The 10,107-nt window shown below is 36.9% G+C and overlaps 1 pseudogene; it reads left to right on the plus strand.

Annotated features, from left to right (window-relative positions):
* The first annotated feature begins 331 nt into the window (after positions 1 to 331).
* Positions 332 to 1,267, plus strand: LOC116098087 (annotated as a pseudogene).
* Positions 1,268 to 10,107: the final 8,840 nt, after the last annotated feature.

A 10,107-nucleotide genomic window follows, 5' to 3' on the forward strand; every position in this document is an offset into this window, starting at 1 on the left:
CCCTCAGTAGACAAAAAGAAAAATTGAACATCTTATTTTTATAGCTGGAGAATTCAGTGATTAAAAGGTAAATTAATAGAAGAGTGTTCATAACTGTTATATTATCTCACTTTGGGCTCTGAGGGGGAAATAGGCATTCAACAAATTCACAAACTCTATGGCTAAAAATTAGATGTAAAGAAGAGAGTGAAGCTTAATGGTCACACTTTTTAATTGAGACATCCAAGCATTTTAGTAAACTCTTCACTTAAGGGAGGCTTGCAGAAGAGGTTTGGGCTCACCAATATTTTACTTATTGATATATAACTCGGACTTGGTTCTCAGGAAGCTAATGGGCAAGGAAAATCAGACCTGGGTGAGTGAGTTCTTGCTGCTGGGATTATCAAATGACTGGGGTACTCAGGTCTCCTTGTTTGTATTGTTCCTGGCCATGTACTTGCTGACTGTCCTGGGGAACGTACTCATCATCCTCCTTATCACTCTAGACAGCAAGCTCCATACCCCCATGTACTTCTTCCTCAGCATCCTGTCGTTTGTGGACATCTGTTACACCAACAGCACTGTCCCCCAGATGCTTGTCCACTTCCTGTCAGCAAGGAAGTCCATCCCGTTTCACAGTTGTGTGATGCAGCTGTATATCTCCCTAGCAATGGGCAGCACAGAATTCTTCCTGCTGGGTGCCATGGCCTATGACCGCTACGTGGCAGTGTGCTAACCTCTGCACTACATGGTCATCATGCATGGAGGGCTGTGCCTGGGGCTGGCTTCAGCCTGTCTGACGGCTGGTCTCACAAATTCACTAATGCAGACACTCATGATCTTCCAATTACCCTTCTGTCGTAAGGTCATCAATCACTTTGCCTGCGAGATGTTGGCTGTGCTGAGACTGAGTTGTGTGGACATCTCACTCAACAAGGTCATGGTAGCCATCTCAGGATTTCTGGTGATCATGCTTCCTTGTATTTTGGTGCTATTTTCCTATGCTCACATTGTTGCTGCCATTCTACGCATTCGCTCTTCCCAGGGACGACGCAAAGCCTTTGGGACTTGTGCCTCCCACCTCACAGTGGTTTCTATGTGCTTTGGAACAGCCATCTTTACATACATGAGGCCCGTAGGCAGATCCTCAGCAGGACAGGAGAAGATGGTTGCTCTCTTCTATGCTGTTGTGACCCCGATGCTCAATCCCCTCATCTACAGCTTGAGGAACAATGACGTGATAGGGGCTTTGAAAAGAACTTTGGTGAAACTTAAGGAAAAAAAATAGATGAGAATAATTTCTTCTGCTAACAGTCCAAAATGACCTACCCACACTTTAAATAAATAGAAATTGGTGGATACGCACTTTCTTCTCAAATTTTCTGCCAAGATGGATTATATTTTTTGTAACCCGTTATATGTTTAACCATGCACTGATAAGTCCAAAACAAAATAAGAAACAACTGAAAACCTTCATATTTGGTCTAGATTCTGGCTCTATTCACCAAGTAGAGTATAAACTTCTTGATCAAAAGGGTATGTAGACTTTACTGCATACCTGAATAATAGAAATGATATTGGCTGGTTACATAATCCATCATTTAACACTTTTTTTTTTTACTATTTTAGTTATATTCTCTGAACATATATGAAGGGAAATCTTGTTAATGTGGGGTTATTGTAAAGTAAGTTGATTATTAAAGTCTTAGGGAGAAAGTTAGCATGAAGTCCCTCCTTTAACAAAGGAGTTAATAGGAACTGAAGGTAGGATGGTGAGAGAGAGAGTCAGTTTTCTCTAAGAATACAGCCTCTGGTAAGTATAACATGAGCTGTTGGGAAACCACACATCTGAGAATAAATGGGCAGCACAAGTTGGACTTGATGAGTATGATAAAAAGAAAAGACAGCATGAAGTAGGTTGGTTAAAAAAAAGAGGGGCTTGATCTGGGGAAGAATTAGGGGAAGGGTGAATATGATCCAAACACATTGTAAACAATTCTTATTGAACTAATAAAAATAATAAGACTCGGGTGCATAGTTAATAGTTAAGACACCTCAGTTCTAGAGCCATTTTCTTTTGTACAAGCCCTTTGTTTTTTTAGGAATTAACAAAATGTTTTCATTGTATTCTTTATTTTCATTTCTCTTTGCCATTTGGAGAACTATTACTATGTGTCTACTGTAGTAATTGTGTCTGGAAGTACATATATATTTATTTATATATATATATTATTTATATATATATTTCATTCCATACTTTAGTTTTCCTACACTTAGCTTTATATTTTACAATTTATACATTGTTCTAGTCAAATACTATAACTATTTAGACTCACCCACAGATTTTTCTAATATTCCAGCTCTCATTCTTGGTGATATCACTCAACTAACTAACACTATGTCATTATGCACTTAAGTTAATGCATAAAAATTTGTTTGGGGCACACACATAGTTATCAAGTTGCTTGAACCTGAATAATACAATCTAGAATGGGATTTCTGTCTACACCCTTGTTTCGATGTACAAATGTTCTTTATATATGTACAACCTCATCAACACTGGGCATTTTTAGAACTTAAAATATTATTACTAGTTGCTCCTCTTCCTTGAAAGTTTGAATGGCACCTCTTATCATTAGGAGAGCCAGTCCTCAGGGAGGTGACAACTGAGTCAGATCCAGATGGACATTTCTAAGACCTGTGCCTAGTGTGTGTAGTGCCTTCAGCAGTAGACTCTTATCTTCAGGTTCTGGAAGCAACCAAATGCAATAGCAATGTCATTTGTAATTTTGGAGTCTCCTTCTTTCACCTGACCAAAAACTTCAGTGGCTGTTTCCTGTTTCTTCCCCAGATAAAGAGCTACACATGATCAATGCCTGCTGAGAGAGGAAGGATCAGTATCCTCAAGAGACAAAGTCATGTGTAGGTTGCCTAGTATCAATCTTGGACGTATGTACATACTATAAAAACTAAATGGAGTCAGTAGATCATATACACTCACTCACATACACATATATATTCACATATGTATCTATGTACATACATGCAATAATAATACTTTAAGAAGAGATCATGGATTTGGGAAGGTTGGACATAGGATAAGGTAGAGGATGGAGAAGAAAGGGAAGTTCTGTATGTTCAGTGCTCATGTATCTTGTTCTCAAAAAATAAATATTCAAAACTCAAAACATAGTTACTTATTTATGTATAAGTATGAATACCTGCATGTATGTCTGTGCACCATGTGCTTGCTTGATGGCCACGGACACCAGAAGAGGGCACTGGATCTCCTGGAACTTTGGTTACAGGTAGTGTTGGGCCATCATGTGGTAGCTGCAAACTGAACCTGAGATTTCTGTAAAAGCAGCAAGTGCTCTAATCTACTGCAACCATTTCTCCAGGCTTTTCTTTTGAACTTTTATAATTCCAAAAAATTAGGTTATTTTATTTTTTACTACTAGTCAACAATCAGCATATTACACTTACACTCTGAAAATAGTCTATGACATAGAGCATGACTTCCATGCCTGCATATTTTAAGATAGCTATGATATTGATAAACAGGGTTAATAGTGAAAGCCAAGGTAGTGTACTGGCGTAATAAATAAATAGTGTTTTCTTACTCTACCAGCAATGATCTGAAAACACTAATAAAGAATTCCCAATTACAATAATAACATGAACCAAGAAACAATTCTAATGACACGGATGTGAAACTAAAGTGAGAAAATTAATTTCAAGAGAAACATCATATTAGATATAATTAAAATGGGGAAGTGTTTGTTTTAGATAAAGAAAAGTTAATATTATAAAAATCAGATTTCCACAAATGTTTATTTAAATTCAAGGAACTGGCAATCTTAATGCTATGTATTGGTATGTGAGTGTATGTGTGTGTGGGGGGGAGGTGTATTCATGCATATTATGCATGTGGAGGCTAGAGGACAACTTTGGGAAGCTGATTCTCTTCATCCACTTCATTTCAACTGGCTCTCTGTCCATCACTCTGAATACTCCCGGCCTTCTGGTCCATGAGATTCAGTGAGATTCTCTGTCCTCCATATCTGTGTAGAAGGGCTTGGGTTATAGGAGCAATTTACTGCGTCTGCTTTTTGTGAGTTCTGAGACCAAGCTTCAGTTGCTAATCTTGTGTGGCGAGAATCATTGTTCTTTGGGTAATCTTATTGGTCCCAGTACACATTTTTAAAAGCTTTACCAATTTAGCTGATTTTAAATTTTTTATGAAAGGAAAACTATTGACAATGTAAAACAGTTCTCAAATAATGTGGAAAGACAAATAATTTATTCCTCAACTAAATATGAATGATCATGGACCAGGAACATAAATTTAGGTTAGGTTAAATAACAATTTCCAATGGAAACTATTTCATGAAATTGTACAGCTATAGGCAAGAAGAAATTCATAAATCAAGGCACATTAAAACACATATGTTACAACAAACTGGCAAAGTCTGCCTTACAGGTTTGTGCTATCCAATGATATTATCTCTTGTATTGATGAAAGCTAGTGGTCTGATAATAAAATCTAAATCCATAGCCTATTGGACACAAAGATAATAGGACAGACCCAGGAGTGTGCAATGAATCTCTCTTAAGGAAGTTAAAGAAAGTCAAAATAATTTGAAACTAGATAAGCAATATTGCAGAACTCATAAGATCTACTGCCTTTGAAGGAAGTGTATGGTAAGTATGTTTCATTCAGGAATGAATACTTCAAAGTTTCTTTCTTTGTTTGTTGATCAGTTAAAAGTCTCTGTGATAACTGCAAGGAGTTCTCTGACAAAGACTGATAGATACTGATCTATTGGTTAAACCATAATTCATTATGAATCATTTTAATACTATATCCATTTAGTAGAATAATAGTAGTAGGTTGGTTTTGCTTAGGTCTATGACATGTCTAGCCATAAGTTCTTGGCTAGACAAGAACTATATATAACAGTAACTTTATATAACAGTATCATGAATGGGTTGCATCTCATAGAATGGACCTTAGATACAATCAGAAAAATGGTTGGTTATTCACATTATGTCTATGCCATTATTGTGTCAGTGGGCCTATTTTATCAAGCCTGTGATTATTATGGAGATGAGAGAGAGGATGAGTTTTCTCCTATGGAAGCAGGTATGGCACAATCCAGCACAATGACAGCTAGTCAACAGAGATGAAGTTTCCACATGCATACTAACTTGATTTTTTCATGTTCTATGACTCAAGTATGTTGTGTATTTAGCAACAGAGTCTTACCATCAAGTTCTGGAGGATAGTCAAGAGAAGCACAGTGGTCTAGGTTGCTTGGGTTCTCTGTGACTCCATCACACAATAACGAACAAAGAGGCTACCCATTCCTATTACTGAGATCTTTGTTGGCTAGTATGAGGTGTATAGTTAAAGTAGTATTTCTCCATATAGAGTAACTACATTAAATTTCATCTTTATATGTATTTGGGTATATTTTAGGAAGCTTCTGTAGTAGTAGTTTTTCATAAAAAATATTTAAAAAGGCCTTTAGTTTAAGTTAACCAATTCCATATTCCTTCTTTTACCTTGCCTTCCCATCTGCCACACTTCTTTTTTTTATTAGATGCATCCCTTATTTACAATATCTCCTTTCCCAGGTTCCTCCCCCCCCCAAAAAAAAGAAAGAAAAGAAAAAAACAAAAACTAAAACAAACCCCTGTTCCTTCCCCCCTCCCCCTGCTCACCACCCCTCCCTTTCCTGCTTATTGGCCCTGGCATTCCCCTACACTGGGGCATAAAACCTTCACAGGGCCAAGGGCTTCTCCTCCCATTGATGATTGACTTGGCCATCCTCTGCTATATACATGCTCCTGGAGCCATTAGTCCCCCCATGTGTTCACTTTGGTTGGTGGTTTAGTCCCTGGGAGCTCTGAGGGTACTAGTTAGTTCGTATTGTTGTTCATCCTAAGGGGCTGCAAACCCTTCAGCTCCTTGGGTCCTTTCTCTAGCTACTTCATTGGGGACTCTGTCCTCAGTCCAATTGATGGCTGTGAGCTTCTATTTCTGTATTAGTCAGGTACTGTCAGAGCCTCTCAGGAGACAGCTATATCAGGCTCCTGTCAGCTAGCACTTGTTGGCATCCACAATAGTGTCTGGGTTTGATGATTGAATATGGGAAAGATTCCCAGGTGGAGCAGTCTCTGAATTGTCCTTCCTCTCAGCTATTAAAAACAATGAATTTATGAAATTCTTGGGGAAATGGATGGATCTGGAGAATATCATCCTGAGTGAGGTAACCCAATCACAAAAGAACACACATGGTATGCATTCTCTGATAAGTGGATATTAGCCCAGAAGCTAGGAATACACAAAGTACAATCCACAAACCACAAGAAACTCAAGAAGAAGGAAAACCAAAGTGTGGATACTTCGTTTCTTCTTAAAAGTGGGAACAAAATACCCATGGAAGGAATTGCAGAGACTAACTATGGAGCAGAGACTAATGGAAGGACAATTCAGAAACTGCTCCATCTGCCACACTTCTAATAAGGTATTCATCCTTGCAGTATTGCTAACACAGGTATGTTTTTTTTTTCCCTCTGGAAACCTCAGTTACCACTATTGAATAGTCAGAAACAGTTTTTGTTCATTAAGAAAAGATTTCAATAAAAATAGTATGTTGAGCATATCCCCCCTCATCTATCCTATTCTCCTTTATGCTCCTTATCCTTCAGACAGGGTTATTTCTGCATCTACATCTTCTATATAAATACATGATATTATGTCTTTGTAGGAACTCTAGGAGCCACCCATGATAGAACATACATTTGTCTGAGACTGGCCTTCAGGGTTAATTTACTAATATGGCAATATCCTGTTACATCCATTTCATGAAAATGGTTAGAACATTTAATGGGTGGAAAATTATATTCTGCATACATATCACATTCTGCTTATCCATGTCTCTGTTGATGAACACCTAGGTTAATTCCATAGCTTTATAATCATGTACAGTGCTGCAATAAACATTGATGTGCAAGTTTCTCTGTGATATGTTGATAGGGATTCTCTCAGGAAAATATCTAGGAAATTATATAGAATATCTCTTGCTAATTTTTTGAGAAATCTCTACTTTCATAATGTCTTCATTATCACAGATTCCTATCACCAGTATGTTACAGTTCCTTCTATCCACATCCTAGGCTATATAGATATAGATATAGCCTATACATATATATAACTACTATTATAACTAGAGTGAGATATAGTATCAACATAGTGTTTTGGTCTGATTTTTCTGATGGACAGTGAAGTTGAGTAGTTTTTGTATGTTGTTGGCTATTTGTGTCCCCTCTTATGAGAACTATCTTAATTACATCAGCCCATTTATCGATTATATTCTTTGATTTCTTGTTTAGCTTTTTAATTCTTTGTACAGTCTCATTATTAATCCTAGATGCAATATATAACAAGCAATTATTTTTAATCCGACTTTGTAAGCTCTCATTTTACTTGATTAATGGCTTGCTTTTCTATATTGGAAGCTCTGTAATTTCATGAGGCACCTTTTGTCAGCTGATGGCCTCCAGTGTGACTTGAGTATTTTCTTCTACAACCATTGAATTTTGGTAAAAAGAACAAGAGATAAGATGATAAATCCACACAGTAGAGAGAATTATAAATAAATTGAAATTACTTTAGGAGAGATGTCAATGATACTTTGGAAATACAAAGATATTTTTCTCTACCCAATCCCCATATCTCTTTTCTTTCTCTTTGGCCTCATATCCTTCTTTCTCTTTTCATAACCCTGGGCTGACACGCTCTTCTATGTCTCTTTTTCCAGATCCAGCACTAGTATGATGTTCTCTCTGTTCAGATTATATCTTGTGTTTAGAACATGATTCTTGAACCATTAGCCAAGAGTGAATGTCTTTGTTCTCACTTTCAAGGAAAAGAAATGAGATGTCAGACTTCCTAGTACAGTCCTATTTGTAGAACAGAGGATTAGAACAGTAGTACCTATGCATAGAAGCATAGGGGAGAATCAAGGGGAGAATCAAGGGGAGAAGGCAGACAAAAAAAAACTTGGCTTTGTGGATTTCATTGCTCATGGAGTTTATCATATTCACTAGAGTATGCAACAGTTTGTTGCACTTTTATTAAAAATTTAGCTAAGTAAATTTTCTAACTTTTGAACCATGAAATGGTCTAATCCTCTAGCTTCTCCAAACAACAGACAAGGACCAATATCTTAAGGAAGCTGATGGATGTGGTATACAACCCCAAACATAGACCAAGAATATACAACTAATGCTAAGAAGATAATGATCTATGGTATGTTTTCACATCATCAAGTTATGCACAGAGAACATCTAGAAGGCCTTCTGGGTTCCCTGTACTGGACCTGTTGAACAAAGAAAACTGGAGATGGTGAGACTGGCTTTAGGAAGTAGAGGCTTACTGATACCTGCATCCTTATCATTTGGGATAGACTATGAACCATCCAAAGTAAAAACATGCAAGAACAGAAGCTGGTCCCTTGAGAAATTAAATTTTGGCAAGTTCCTTGCCTTCCTCCAGGGACAAGAACAACAAACTTCTATTTGCAAAGTTAAAATGCTTAGGGTGTTAGGATGCAGAAGTAGCCAGATATATGGGGAGAGAAAAGAAGAGATGTCTAATAAACAAAGCATAATTGGCCCCTAGAGATTTCCTTTCTAAAGTTTGAGAAAGTTAGCTATTCCAAAGTCACTGTCTTCAAATTCCAAACATTCTCAGCCTTGCCACCCTTCAAAGGCATAGGTTGGCCTGCTGAACTCTCCAAAGGTGAGTCAGAATTTTTATTTCTTTTTAACACCTATTTACTAACATAACTCACAGAACTAGTTTGCTGTAACCCATAGCCTCTCTTCTCAAGCCTCAAAGGGTGGTGGCTTGATACAACAGTTATCCTGACAAGGTTGGTCCTCAGAAGCTGGATTCTATTTCTTCAAGTCAGAAATCCACTCTTTGTATGTAATTTATGGGATCTCAGATTGTGATGAGTTTGAGCCTCCTAAGAGTCATCCATCTATAAAACTGTTTCTTACAACTGTCCTTTCTAGTTCTGGCCAGAATCCCATGCATCTCTATGAATAATATCCACCATTGTATGTAAAAAGTGATACTTACCTGGCACATGTTTTAAAATACTATTACAGTTTTAAGGGTATTTTCACTTGTAAGTTCACTTTATAACATTGTTGTTGTTGTTGTCATAATATATGCTTAATCTTTTAGAGAGAGATAATTTTTATCAAATTTTGATTTCATATATGTGAAAGAAGATCTACCAATTTTAAATAATATCTGGTTTTGCATAAGTTATCAATCCAATAAAAAGAGTAGTTTTAAGTAAATAGAAAGACACCAAGACTGTCATGGTAACAAGAAAATCATGGAGACTAGTCCTTAAAGTGTCTGCCACTCAAAGATAAAGATATTAGTTTTAGTCCCCAAACCCACATATTTTAAAAACTGGGTTTCATGCTCCACACTTCATATTCATTTTCAAAATACAAAATATTTTTAATTTGGTCAAACATAAAATTACTTACTGCAGTAGCAAGTCCCTTGGAACCACACTTTTGTGATTTCACTAAGTAAAGAGAACATAGCTTTAAACACAAACTTTCATCTTTCAAGAATATTTTTCAGATAGCCAGGGAAACATCACTTGTTTGGTTGCTGTTATAGTTTAATCTTTTTAATTACAAGCTGTAGAAGCATAAACATTATAAATAAATGAACAACTAACCATTCTTTTTTACATTATTAATATATTTTATCTTTGATAATTTCATACAAGTATGCAAGACAATCTGAGCGCTGCCTCCACTCCATCTATTTGCTCCCTCTTACCCCTTCAGTCTCCTTTGCCTTGACTCCATCTATTTGCTCCCTCTTACCCCTTCAGTCTCCTTTTCCCAATGGACATGGTTCCCATGATCATGACTTTGGGTTTTATTTTGTGTCTCACAGAGTTTAATTAGGGTCTTCTTTATGGCCATGAGTTTGGAATTATTCATGAAAGTTTAAAGGCTTACCAGTAGGTGCTACACTCCCCAACACACAGATTCTGTTAGTTCAAGTAATTTCGTTGT

This window comes from Mastomys coucha, unplaced genomic scaffold, assembly GCF_008632895.1.
Source record: "Mastomys coucha isolate ucsf_1 unplaced genomic scaffold, UCSF_Mcou_1 pScaffold20, whole genome shotgun sequence".
Lineage (NCBI taxonomy): Eukaryota > Metazoa > Chordata > Mammalia > Rodentia > Muridae > Mastomys > Mastomys coucha.